The sequence below is a fragment of the Triturus cristatus genome, chromosome 1_1 (genome assembly GCF_964204655.1).
Source record: "Triturus cristatus chromosome 1_1, aTriCri1.1, whole genome shotgun sequence".
In the NCBI taxonomy this organism is placed as follows: domain Eukaryota; kingdom Metazoa; phylum Chordata; class Amphibia; order Caudata; family Salamandridae; genus Triturus; species Triturus cristatus.
The window spans coordinates 264815922-264830334 of NC_140579.1; positions in this window are offsets into that span (position 1 = coordinate 264815922).

Here is a 14413-nt window from a genome sequence, read left to right on the forward strand (position 1 = left end):
TTCCGTCCATCATCTTGTGTGTTTTGCTGTTCACCCTATGCGGGAAGGGTATGCCCAGACGTGGGTCCCTTGCTCACTATGCCACTGGAGTCAAGCTATCCTGGCTGAAGAGGGGTGAAACCCCGAAACCGGTCCTAGGATCCTTGATTCCGTTCAGGGATGACATGGATTGGCAGTTCGGGCTGGACTGTTCCCATGAGGCACAGGGTCAAGACTGATTTGCATTTGGCCATGTCTGAACTGGGGTGGCGTGGTGAGCAAAATAACGATGGATTAAACCCAGATCTGTGACTGGGGGTGAATGCTTTGCCAATGTGCAACATTCCGTCCATCATCTTGTGTGTTTTGCTGATCGCCCTATGTGGGAAGGGTATGCTCCGACATGGGTCTCGTGCTCACTACGCCACTGGAGATAAGCTATCCTGGCTGAAGAGGGGTGAAACCCCGAAACCGGTCCTAGGATGCTTGAGTCCGTTCAGGGAAGACATGGCTTGGCAGTTCGGGCTGGACTGTTCCAATGAGGCACAGGGTCAAGACTAATTTGCATATGGCCATGTCTGAACTGGGGTGGCGTGGTGAGCAAAATAACGATGGATTAATCCCAAATCTGTGACTGGGGGTGAATGTTTTGCCAATGTGCAACATTCCGTCCATCATCTTGTGTGTTTTGCTGTTCGCCCTATGTGGGAAGTGTATGCCCAGACGTGGGTCCTGTGCTCACTACGCCACTGGAGTCAAGCTATACTGGCTGAAGAGGGGTGAAACCCCGAAACCGGTCCTAAGACGCTTGATTCCGGTTCAGGGAAGACATGGCTTGGCAGATCAGGCTGGACTGTTCCCATGAGGAACAGGGTCAAGACTGATTTGCATATGTTCATGTCTGAACTGGGGTGGCGTGGTGAGCAAAATAACAATGGATTAAGCCCAGATCTGTGACTGGGGGTGAATGTTTTGCCAATGTGCAACATTCCGTCCATCATCTTGTGTGTTTTGCTGTTCGCCCTCTGTGGGAAGGGTATGCCCTGACGGGGATCCCGTGCTCACTACGCCACTGGAGTCAAGCTATCATGGCTGAAGAGGGGTGAAACCCTGAAACCGGTCCTAGGATGCTTGATTCCGGTTCAGGGAGGACATGGCTTGGCAGTTCGGGCTGGACTGTTCCCAGGAGGCACAGGATCAAGACTGATTTGCATATGCCCATGTCTGAACTGGGGTGGCGTAGTGAGCAAAATAACGATGGATTAAACCCAGATCTGTGACTGGGGGTGAATGTTTTGCCAATGTGCAACATTCCGTCCATCATCTTGTGTGTGTTGCTGTTCGCCCTACGTGGGAAGGGAATGCCCAGACATGGGTCCCGTGCTCACTACGCCACTGGAGTTAAGCTATCCTGGCTGAAGAGGGGTGAAACCCTGAAACCGGTCCTAGGATGCTTGATTCCGGATCAGGGAAGACATGGCTTGGCAGTTCGGGCTGGACTGATCCCATGAGGCACAGGGTCAAGACTGATTTGCATATGGCAATGTCTGAACTGGGGTGGCGTGGTGAGCAAAATAACGATGGATTAAACCCAGATCTGTGACTGGGGGTGAATGTTTTGCCAATGTGCAACATTCCGTCCATCATCTTATGTGTTTTGCTGTTCGCCCTATGTGGGAAGGGTATGCCCAGACGTGGGTCCCTTGCTCACTACGCCACTGGAGTCAAGCTATCCTTGCTGAAGAGGGGTGAAACCCTGAAACCGGTGCTAGGATGCTTGATTCCGGTTCAGGGAAGACATGGCATGACAGTTCGGGCTGGACTGTTCCCATGAGTCACAGGGTCAAGACTGATTTGCATATGGCCATGTCTGAACTGGAGTGGCGTGGTGAGCAAAATAACGATGGATTAAACCCAGATCTGTGACTGGGGGTGAATGTTTTGTCAATGTGCAACATTCCGTCCATCATCTTGTGTGTTTTGCTGTTCGCCCTATGTGGGAAGGGTATGCCCAGACGTGGGTCCCGTGCTCACTACGCCACTGAAGTCAAGCTATCCTGGCTGAAGAGGGGTGAAACCCCGAAACCGGTCCTAGGATGCTTGATTACGGTTCAGGGAAGACATGGCTTGGCAGTTTGGGCTGGACTGTTCCCATGAGGCACAGGGTCAAGACTGATTTGCATATGGCCATGTCTGAACTGGGGTGGCATTGTGAGTAAAATAACGATGGATTAAACCCAGATCTGTGACTAGGGGTGAATGTTTTGTCAATGTGCAACATTCTGTCCATCATCTTGTGTGTATTGCTGTTCACCCTATGCGGGAAGGGTATGCCAAAACGTGGGTCCCGTGCTCACTATGCCACTGGAGTCAAGCAATCCTGGCTGAAGAGGAGTGAAACCCCGAAACCGGTCCTAGGATGCTTGATTCCGTTCAAGGAAGACATGGATTGGCAGTTCGGGCTGGACTGTTCCCATGAGGCACAGGGTCAAGACTGATTTGCATATGGTCATATCTGAACTGGGGTGGCGTGGTGAGCAAAATAACGATGGATTAAACCCAGATCTGTGACTGGGGGTGAATGTTTTGCCAATGTGCAACATTCCGTCCATCATCTTGTGTGTTTTGCTGTTCGCCCTATGTGGGAAGTGTATGCCCCGACATGGGTCCCGTGCTCACTACGCCACTGGAGTTAAGCTATCCTGGCTGAAGAGGGGTGAAACCCTGAAACCGGTCCTAGAATGCTTGATTCCGTTCAGGGAAGACATGGCTTGGCAGTTCGGGCTGGACTGTTCCCATGAGGCACAGGGTCAAGACTGATTTGCATATGGCCATGTCTGAAATGGGGTGGCGTGGTGAGGAAAATAACGATGGATTAAATCCAGATCTGTGACTGGGGGAGAATGTTTTGCCAATGTGCAACATTCCGTCCATCATCTTGTGTGTTTTGCTGTTTGCCCTATGTGGGAAGGGTATGCCCAGACGGGGGTCCCGTGCTCACTACACCACTGGAGTCAAGCTATCCTGGCTGAAGAGTGGTGAAACCCCGAAACCGGTCCTAGGATGCTTCCTTCCGGTTCAGGGAAGACATGGCTTGGCAGTTCGGGCTGGACTGTTCCCATGAGGCACAGGATCAAGACTGATTTGCATATGCCCATGCCTGAACTGGAGTGGCGTGGTGAGCAAAATAACGATGGATTAAACCCAGATCTGTGACTGGGGGTGAATGTTTTGCCAATGTGCAACAACATTCCGTCCATCATCTTGTGTGTTTTGCTGTTCGCCCTATGTGGGAAGGGTATGCCCAGACATGGGTCCCCTACTCACTACGCCACTGAAGTCAAGCTATCATGGCTGAAGAGGGGTGAAACCCCGAAACCGGTCCTAGGATGCTTGATACTGTTCAGGGAAGACATGGCTTGGCAGTTCGGGCTGGACTGTTCCCATGAGGCACAGGGTCAAGACTGATTTGCATATGGCCATGTCTGAACTGGAGTGGCGTGGTGATCAAAATAACGATGGATTAAACCCAGATCTGTGACTGGGGGTGAATGTTTTGCCAATGTGCAACATTCTGTCCATCATCTTGTGTGTTTTGCTGTTCACCCTATGCGGGAAGGGTATGCTCCGACATGGGTCCCGTGCTCACTACGCCACTGGAGATAAGCTATCCTGGCTGAAGAGGGGTGAAACCCCGAAACCGGTCCTAGGATGCTTGATACTGTTCAGGGAAGACATGGCTTAGCAGTTCGGGCTGGACTGTTCCCATGAGGCACAGGGTCAAGACTGATTTGCATATGGCCATGTCTGAACTGGGGTGGCGTGGTGAGCAAAATACTGATGGATTAATCCCAGATCTGTGACTGGGGGTGAATGTTTTGCCAATGTGCAACATTCCGTCCATCATCTTGTGTGTTTTGCTGTTCTCCCTATGTGGGAAGGGTATGCCCAGACATGGGGCCCGAGCTCACTACGCCACTAAAGTTAAGCTATCCTGGCTGAAGCGGGGTGAAACCCCGAAACCGGTCCTAGGATGCTTGATTCCGGTTCAGGGAAGATATGGCTTGGCAGTTCTGGCTTGACAGTTCCCATAAGGCACAGGGTCAAGATTGATTTGCATATGGCCATGTGTGAACTGGGTGGCGTGGTGAGCAAAATAACGATGGATTAAACCCAGATCTGTGATTGGGGTTGAATGTTTTGCCAATGTGCAACAACATTCCGTCCATCATCTTGTGTGTTTTGCTGTGCGCCCTATGTGGGAAGGGTGTGCCCAGACGTGGGTCCCGAGCTCACTACGCCACTGGAGTCAAGCTATCCTGGCTGAAGAGGGGTAAAACCCTGAAACCGGTCCTAGGATGCTTGATTCTGTTCAGGGAAGACATGGCTTGGCAGTTCGGGCTGGACTTTTCCCATGAGGCACATGGTCAAGACTGATTTGCATATGGCCATGTCTGAACTGGGGTGGCGTGGTGAGCAAAATACCGATGGATTAATCCCAGATCTGTGACTGGGGGTGAATGTTTTGCCAATGTGCAACATTCCGTCCATCATCTTGTGTGTTTTGCTGTTCTCCCTATGTGGGAAGGGTATGCCCAGACATGGGGCCCGTGCTCACTACGCCACTGAAGTTAAGCTATCCTGGCTGAAGCGGGGTGAAACCCCGAAACCGGTCCTAGGATGCTTGATTCCGGTTCAGAGAAGATATGGCTTGGCCGTTCGGGCTTGACAGTTCCCATAAGGCACAGGGTCAAGATTGATTTGCATATGGCCATGTCTGAACTGGGTGGCGTGGTGAGCAAAATAACGATGGATTAAACCCAGATCTGTGACTGGGGTTGAATGTTTTGCCAATGTGCAACAACATTCCGTCCATCATCTTGTGTGTTTTGCTGTTCGCCCTATGTGGGAAGGGTATGCCCAGACATGGGTCCCCTACTCACTACGCCACTGGAGTCAAGCTATCATGGCTGAAGAGAGGTGAATCCCCGAAACCGGTCCTAGGATGCTTGATTCCGGTTCAGGGAAGACATGGCTTGGCAATTCGGGCTGGACTGTTCCCATGAGACACAGGGTCAAGACTGATTTGCATATGGCCATGTCTGAACTGGGGTGGCGTGGTGAGCAAAATAATAATGGATTAAACCCAGATCTGTGACTGGGGGTGAATGTTTTGCCAATGTGCAACATTCCGTCCATCATCTTGTGTGTTTTGCTGTTCTCCCTATGTGGGAACGATATGCCCAGACGTGGGTTCCGTGCTCACTACGCCACTGGAGTCAAGCTATCCTGTCTGAAGAGGGGTGAAACCCCGAAACCGGTCCTAGGATGCTTGATTCCGGTTCAGGGAATACATGGCTTGGCAGATCGGGCTGGACTGTTCCCATGAGGCACAGGGTCAAGACTGATTTGCATATGGCAATGTCTGAACTGGGATGGCGTGGTGAGCAAAATAACGATGGATTAAACCCAGATCTGTGACTGGGGGTGAATGTTTTGCCAATGTGCAACATTCTGTCCATCATCTTGTGTGTTTTGCTGTGCGCCCTATGTGGGAAGGGTATGCCCAAGCGTGAGTCCCGAGCTCACTACGCCACTGGAGTCAAGCTATCCTGGCTGCAGAGGGGTGAAACCCCGAAACCGGTCCTAGGATGCTTGATTCCGGTTCAGGGAAGACATGGCTTGGCAGATCGGGCTGGACTGTTCCCATGAGGAACAGGGTCAAGACTGATTTGCATATGTACATGTCTGAACTGGGGTGGCGTGGTGAGCAAAATACCGATGAATTAAACCCAGATCTGTGACTGGGGGTGAATGTTTTGCCAATGTGCAACATTCCGTCCATCATCTTGTGTGTTTTGCTGTTCGCCCTATGTGGGAAGGGTATGTCCAGGCGTGGGTCCCGTGCTCACTACGTCACCGGAGTCAATCTATCCTGGCTGAAGAGGGGTGCAACCCCGAAACCGGTCTTAGGATGCTTGATTCCGGTTCAGGGAAGACATGGCTTGGCAGATCGGGCTGGACTGATCCCATGAGGTACAGGGTCAAGACTGATTTGCATATGGCAATGTCTGAACTGGGGTGGCGTGGTGAGCAAAATAACGATGGATTAAACCCAGATCTGTGACTGGGGGTGAATGTTTTGCCAATGTGCAACATTCCGTCCATCATCTTGTGTGTTTTGCTGTTTGCCCTATGTGGGAAGGGTATGCCCAGACGTGGGTCCCTTCCTCACTACGCCACTGGAGTCAAGCTATCCTGGATGAAGAGGGGTGAAACCCCGAAACCGTTGCTAGGATGCTTGATTCCGGGTTCAGGGAAGACATGGCATGGCAGTTCGGGCTGGACTGTTCCCATTAGTCACAGAGTCAAGGCTGATTTGCATATGGCCATGTGTGAACTGGAGTGGCGTGGTGAGCAAAATAACGATGGATTAAACCCAGATCTGTGACTGAGGGTGAATGTTTTGCCAATGTGCAACATTCCGTCCATCATCTTGTGTGTTTTCCTGTTCGCCCTATGTGGGACGGGTATGCCCAGACGTGGGTCCAGTGCTCACTACGCCACGGAAGTCAAGCTATCCTGGCTGAAGAGGGGTGAAACCCCGAAACCGGTCCTAGGATGCTTGATTCCATTTCATGGAAGACATGGCTTGGCAGTTCGGGCTGGACTGTTCCCATGAGGCACAGGGTCAAGACTGATTTGCATATGGCCCTGTCTGAACTGGGGTGGCGTGGTGACTAAAATAACGATGGATTAAACCCAGATCTGTGACTGGGGGTGAATGTTTTGCCAATGTGCAGCATTCCGTCCATCATCTTGTGTGTTTTGCTGTTCGCCCTATGTGGGAAGGGTATGCTCCGACATGGGTCCCGTGCTCACTACACCACTGGAGTTAAGCTATCCTGGCTGAAGAGGGGTGAAACCCCGAAACCGGTCCTAGGATGCTTGAGTCCGTTCAGGTTAGACATGGCATGGCAGTTCGGGCTGCACTGTTCCCATGAGGCACAGGGTCAAGACTAATTTGCATATGGCCATGTCTGAACTGGGGTGGTGTGGTGAGCAAAATAACGATGGATTAATCCCAAATCTGTGACTGGGGGTGAATGTTTTGCCAATGTGCAACATTCCGTCCATCATCTTGTGTGTTTTGCTGTGCGCCCTATTTGGGAAGTGTATGCCCAGACGGGGGTCCTGTGCTCACTACGCCACTGGAGTCAAGCTATCATGGCTGAAGAGGGGTGAAACCCTGAAACCGGTCCTAGGATGCTTGATTCCGGTTCAGGGAGGACATGGCTTGGCAGTTCGGGCTGGACTGTTCCCAGGAGGCACAGGATCAAGACAGATTTGCATATGCCCATGTCTGAACTGGGGTGGCGTAGTGAGCAAAATAACGATGGATTAAACCCAGATCTGTGACTGGGGGTGAATGTTTTGCCAATGTGCAAGATTCCGTCCATCATCTTGTGTGTTTTGCTGTTCGCCCTACGTGGGAAGGGTATGCTCAGACATGGGTCCCGTGCTCACTACGCCACTGGAGTTAAGCTATCCTGGCTGAAGAGGGGTGAAACCCTGAAACCGGTCCTAGGATGCTTGATTCCGGATCAGGGAAGACATGGCTTGGCAGTTCGGGCTGGACTGATCCCATGAGGCACAGGGTCAAGACTGATTTGCATATGGCAATGTCTGAACTGGGGTGGCGTGGTGAGCAAAATAACGATGGACTAAACCCAGATCTGTGACTGGGGGTGAATGTTTTGCCAATGTGCAACATTCCGTCCATCATCTTATGTGTTTTGCTGTTCGCCCAATGTGGGAAGGGTATGCCCAGACGTGGGTCCCTTGCTCACTACGCCACTGGAGTCAAGCTATCCTGGCTGAAGAGGGGTGAAACCCTAAAACCGGTGCTAGGATGCTTGATTCCGGTTCAGGGAAGACATGGCATGACAGTTTGGGCTGGACTGTTCCCATGAGTCACAGGGTCAAGACTGATTTGCATATGGCCATGTCTGAACTGGAGTGGCGTGGTGAGCAAAATAACGATGGATTAAACCCAGATCTGTGACTGGGGGTGAATGTTTTGCCAATGTGCAACATTCCGTCCATCATCTTGTGTGTTTTGCTGTTCGCCCTATGTGGGAAGGGTATGCCCAGACGTGGGTCCCGTGCTCACTACGCCACTGAAGTCAAGCTATCCTGGCTGAAGAGGGGTGAAACCCCAAAACCGGTCCTAGGATGCTTGATTCCGGTTCAGGGAAGACATGGCTTGGCAGTTTGGGCTGGACGGTTCCCATGAGGCACAGGGTCAAGACTGATTTGCATATGGCCATGTCTGAACTGGGGTGGCATTGTGAGTAAAATAACGATGGATTAAACCCAGATCTGTGACTAGGGGTGAATGTTTTGCCAATGTGCAACATTCCGTCCATCATCTTGTGTGTATTGCTGTTCACCCTATGCGGGAAGGGTATGCCAAGACGTGGGTCCCGTGCTCACTATGCCACTGGAGTCAAGAAATCCTGGCTGAAGAGGGGTGAAACCCCGAAACCGGTCCTAGGATGCTTGATTCCGTTCAAGGAAGACATGGATTGGCAGTTCGGGCTGGACTGTTCCCATGAGGCACAGGGTCAAGACTGATTTGCATATGGCCATGTCTGAACTGGGGTGGCGTGGTGAGCAAAATAACGATGGATTTAACCCAGATCTGTGTCTGGGGGTGAATGTTTTGCCAATGTGCAACATTCCGTCCATCATCTTGTGTGCTTTGCTGTTTGCCCTATGTGGGAAGGGTATGCCCAGACGTGGGTCCCGTGCTCACTACTCCACTGGAGTCAAGATATCCTGGCTGAAGAGGGGTGAAACCCCGAAACCGGTCCTAGGATGCTTGATTCCATTCAGGGAAGACATGGATTGGCAGTTCGGGCTGGACTGTTCCCATGAGGCAAAGGGTCAAGACTGATTTGCATATGGCCATGTCTGAACTGGGGTGGCGTGGTGAGCAAAATAACGATGGATTAAACCCAGATCTGTGACTGGGGGTGAATGTTTTGCCAATGTGCAACATTCCGTCCATCATCTTGTGTGTTTTGCTGTTCGCCCTATGTGGGAAGTGTATGCCCCGACATGGGTCCCGTGCTCACTACGCCACTGGAGTTAAGCTATCCTGGCTGAAGAGGGGTGAAACCCTGAAACCGGTCCTAGAATGCTTGATTCCGTTCAGGGAAGACATGGCTTGGCAGTTCGGGCTGGACTGTTCCCATGAGGCACAGGGTCAAGACTGATTTCCATATGGCCATGTCTGAACTGGGGTGGCGTGGTGAGCAAAATAACGATGGATTAAACCCAGATCTGTGACTGGGGGTGAATGTTTTGCCAATGTGCAACATTCCGTCCATCATCTTGAGTGTTTCGCTGCTCGCCCTATGTGGGAAGGGTATGCCCAGATATGGGTCCCGTGCTCACTACTCCACTGGAGTCAAGCTATCCTGGCTGAAGAGGGGTGAAACCCCGAAACCGGTCCTAGGATGCTTGATTCCGGCTCAGGGAAGACATGGCTTGGCAGTTCGGGCTGGACTGTTCCCATGAGGCACAGGGTCAAGACTGATTTGCATATGGCCATGTCTGAAATGGGGTGGCGTGGTGAGGAAAATAACGATGGATTAAATCCAGATCTGTGACTGGGGGCGAATGTTTTGCCAATGTGCAACATTCCGTCCATCATCTTGTGTGTTTTGCTGTTCGCCCTATGTGGGAAGGGTATGCCCAGACGGGGGTCCCGTGCTCACAACACCACTGGAGTCAAGCTATCCTGGCTGAAGAGGGGTGAAACCCCGAAACCGGTCCTAGGATGCTTGATTCCGGTTCAGGGAAGACATGGCTTGGCAGTTCGGGCTGGACTGTTCCCATGAGGCACAGGATCAAGACTGATTTGCATATGCCCATGTCTGAACTGGGGTGGCGTGGTGAGCAAAATAACGATGGATTAAACCCAGATCTGTGACTGGCGGTGAATGTTTTGCCAATGTGCAACATTCCGTCCATCATCTTGTGTGTTTTGCTGTTCGCCCTATGTGGGAAGGGTATGCCCTGACGGGGGTCCCGTGCTCACTACGCCACTGGAGTCAAGATATTATGGCTTAAGAGGGGTGAAACCCTGAAACCGGTCCTAGGATGCTTGATTCCGGTTCAGGGAGGACTTGGCTTGGCAGTTCGGGCTGGACTGTTCCCAGGAGGCACAGGATCAAGACTGATTTGCATATGCCCATGTCTGAACTGGGGTGGCGTAGTGAGCAAAATAACGATGGATTAAACCCAGATCTGTGACTGGGGGTGAATGTTTTGCCAATGTGCAACATTCCGTCCATCATCTTGTGTGTTTTGCTGTTCGCCCTACGTGGGAAGGGTATGCCCAGACATGGGTCCCGTGCTCACTACGCCACTGGAGTTAAGCTATCCCGGCTGAAGAGGGGTGAAACCCTGAAACCGGTCCTAGGATGCTTGATTCCGGATCAGGGAAGACATGGCTTGGCAGTTCGGGCTGGACTGATCCCATGAGGCACAGGGTCAAGACTGATTTGCATATGGCAATGTCTGAACTGCGGTGGCGTGGTGAGCTAAATAACGATGGATTAAACCCAGATCTGTGACTGGGGGTGAATGTTTTGCCAATGTGCAACATTCCGTCCATCATCTTATGTGTTTTGCTGTTCGCCCTATGTGGGAAGGGTATGCCCAGACGTGGGTCCCTTGCTCACTACGCCACTGGAGTCAAGCTATCCTGGCTGAAGAGGGGTGAAACCCCGAAACCGGTGCTAGGATGCTTGATTCCGGTTCAGGGAAGACATGGCATGACAGTTCGGGCTGGACTGTTCCCATGAGTCACAGGGTCAAGACTGATTTGCATATGGCCATGTCTGAACTGGGGTGGCATTGTGAGTAAAATAACGATGGATTAAACCCAGATCTGTGACTAGGGGTGAATGTTTTGCCAATGTGCAACATTCCGTCCATCATCTTGTGTGTATTGCTGTTCACCCTATGCGGGAAGGGTATGTCCAGACGTGGGTCCCGTGCTCACTATGCCACTGGAGTCAAGCAATCCTGGCTGAAGAGGAGTGAAACCGCGAAACCGGTCCTAGGATGCTTGATTCCGTTCAAGGAAGACATGGATTGGCAGTTCGGGCTGGACTGTTCCCATGAGGCACAGGGTCAAGACTGATTTGCATATGGCCATGTCTAAACTGGGGTGGCGTGGTGAGCAAAATAACGATGGATTTAACCCAGATCTGTGTCTGGGGGTGAATGTTTTGCCAATGTGCAACATTTCGTCCATCATCTTGTGTGTATTGCTGTTCACCCTATGCGGGAAGGGTATGCCAAGACGTGGGTCCCGTGCTCACTATGCCACTGGAGTCAAGCAATCCTGGCTGAAGAGGGGTGAAACCCCGAAACCGGTCCTAGGATGCTTGATTCCGTTCAAGGAAGACATGGATTGGCAGTTCGGGCTGGACTGTTCCCATGAGGCACAGGGTCAAGACTGATTTGCATATGGCCATGTCTGAACTGGGGTGGCGTGGTGAGCAAATAACGATGGATTTAACCCAGATCTGTGTCTGGGGGTGAATGTTTTGCCAATGTGCAACATTCCGTCCATCATCTTGTGTGTTTTGCTGTTTGCCCTATGTGGGAAGGGTATGCCCAGACGTGGGTCCCGTGCTCACTACTCGACTGGATTCAAGATATCCTGGCTGAAGAGGGGTGAAACCCCGAAACCGGTCCTAGGATGCTTGATTCCGTTCAGGGAAGACATGGCTTGGCAGTTCGGGCTGGACTGATCCCATGAGGCACAGGGTCAAGACTGATTTGCATATGGCAATGTCTGAACTGCGGTGGCGTGGTGAGCTAAATAACGATGGATTAAACCCAGATCTGTGACTGGGGGTGAATGTTTTGCCAATGTGCAACATTCCGTCCATCATCTTATGTGTTTTGCTGTTCGCCCTATGTGGGAAGGGTATGCCCAGACGTGGGTCCCTTGCTCACTACGCCACTGGAGTCAAGCTATCCTGGCTGAAGAGGGGTGAAACCCCGAAACCGGTGCTAGGATGCTTGATTCCGGTTCAGGGAAGACATGGCATGACAGTTCGGGCTGGACTGTTCCCATGAGTCACAGGGTCAAGACTGATTTGCATATGGCCATGTCTGAACTGGAGTGGCGTGGTGAGCAAAATAACGATGGATTAAACCCAGATCTGTGACTGGGGGTGAATGTTTTGCCAATGTGCAACATTCCGTCCATCATCTTGTGTGTTTTGCTGTTCGCCCTATGTGGGAAGGGTATGCCCAGACGTGGGTCCCGTGCTCTCTACGCCACTGAAGTCAAGCTATCCTGGCTGAAGAGGGGTGAAACCCCGAAACCGGTCCTAGGACGCTTGATTCCGGTTCAGGGAAGACATGGCTTGGCAGTTTGGGCTGGACTGTTCCCATGAGGCACAGGGTCAAGACTGATTTGCATATGGCCATGTCTGAACTGGGGTGGCATTGTGAGTAAAATAACGATGGATTAAACCCAGATCTGTGACTAGGGGTGAATGTTTTGCCAATGTGCAACATTCCGTCCATCATCTTGTGTGTATTGCTGTTCACCCTATGCGGGAAGGGTATGTCCAGACGTGGGTCCCGTGCTCACTATGCCACTGGAGTCAAGCAATCCTGGCTGAAGAGGAGTGAAACCGCGAAACCGGTCCTAGGATGCTTGATTCCGTTCAAGGAAGACATGGATTGGCAGTTCGGGCTGGACTGTTCCCATGAGGCACAGGGTCAAGACTGATTTGCATATGGCCATGTCTAAACTGGGGTGGCGTGGTGAGCAAAATAACGATGGATTTAACCCAGATCTGTGTCTGGGGGTGAATGTTTTGCCAATGTGCAACATTTCGTCCATCATCTTGTGTGTATTGCTGTTCACCCTATGCGGGAAGGGTATGCCAAGACGTGGGTCCCGTGCTCACTATGCCACTGGAGTCAAGCAATCCTGGCTGAAGAGGGGTGAAACCCCGAAACCGGTCCTAGGATGCTTGATTCCGTTCAAGGAAGACATGGATTGGCAGTTCGGGCTGGACTGTTCCCATGAGGCACAGGGTCAAGACTGATTTTCATATGGCCATGTCTGAACTGGGGTGGCGTGGTGAGCAAAATAACGATGGATTTAACCCAGATCTGTGTCTGGGGGTGAATGTTTTGCCAATGTGCAACATTCCGTCCATCATCTTGTGTGTTTTGCTGTTTGCCCTATGTGGGAAGGGTATGCCCAGACGTGGGTCCCGTGCTCACTACTCCACTGGATTCAAGATATCCTGGCTGAAGAGGGGTGAAACCCCGAAACCGGTCCTAGGATGCTTGATTCCGTTCAGGGAAGACATGGATTGGCAGTTCGGGCTGGTCTGTTCCCATGAGGCACAGGGTCAAGACTGATTTGCATATGGCCATTTCTGAACTGGGGTGGCGTGGTGAGCAAAATAACGATGGATTAAACCCAGATCTGTGACTGGGGGTGAATGTTTTGCCAATGTGCAACATTCCGTCCATCATCTTGTGTGTTTTGCTGTTCGCCCTATGTGGGAAGTGTATGCCCCGACATGGGTCCGGTGCTCACTACGCCACTGGAGTTAAGCTATCCTGGCTGAAGAGGGGTGAAACCCTGAAACCGGTCCTAGAATGCTTGATTCCGTTCAGGGAAGACATGGCTTGGCAGTTCGGGCTGGACTGTTCCCATGAGGCACAGGGTCAAGACTGATTTCCATATGGCCATGTCTGAACTGGGGTGGCGTGGTGAGCAAAATAACGATGGATTAAACCCAGATCTGTGACTGGGGGTGAATGTTTTGCCAATGTGCAACATTCCTTCCATCATCTTGAGTGTTTCGCTGCTCGCCCTATGTGGGAAGGGTATGCCCAGACATGGGTCCCGTGCTCACTACTCCACTGGAGTCAAGCTATCCTTGCTGAAGAGGGGTGAAACCCCGAAACCGGTCCTAGGATGCTTGATTCCGGCTCAGGGAAGACATGGCTTGGCAGTTCGGGCTGGACTGTTCCCATGAGGCACAGGGTCAAGACTGATTTGCATATGGCCATGTCTGAAATGGGGTGGCGTGGTGAGGAAAATAACGATGGATTAAATCCAGATCTGTGACTGGGGGCGAATGTTTTGCCAATGTGCAACATTCTGTCCATCATCTTGTGTGTTTTGCTGTTCGCCCTATGTGGGAAGGGTATGCCCAGACGGGGGTCCCGTACTCACTACACCACTGGAGTCAAGCTATCCTGGCTGAAGAGGGGTGAAACCCCGAAACCGGTCCTAGGATGCTTGATTCCGGTTCAGGGAAGACATGGCTTGGCAGTTCGGGCTGGACTGTTCCCATGAGGCACAGGATCA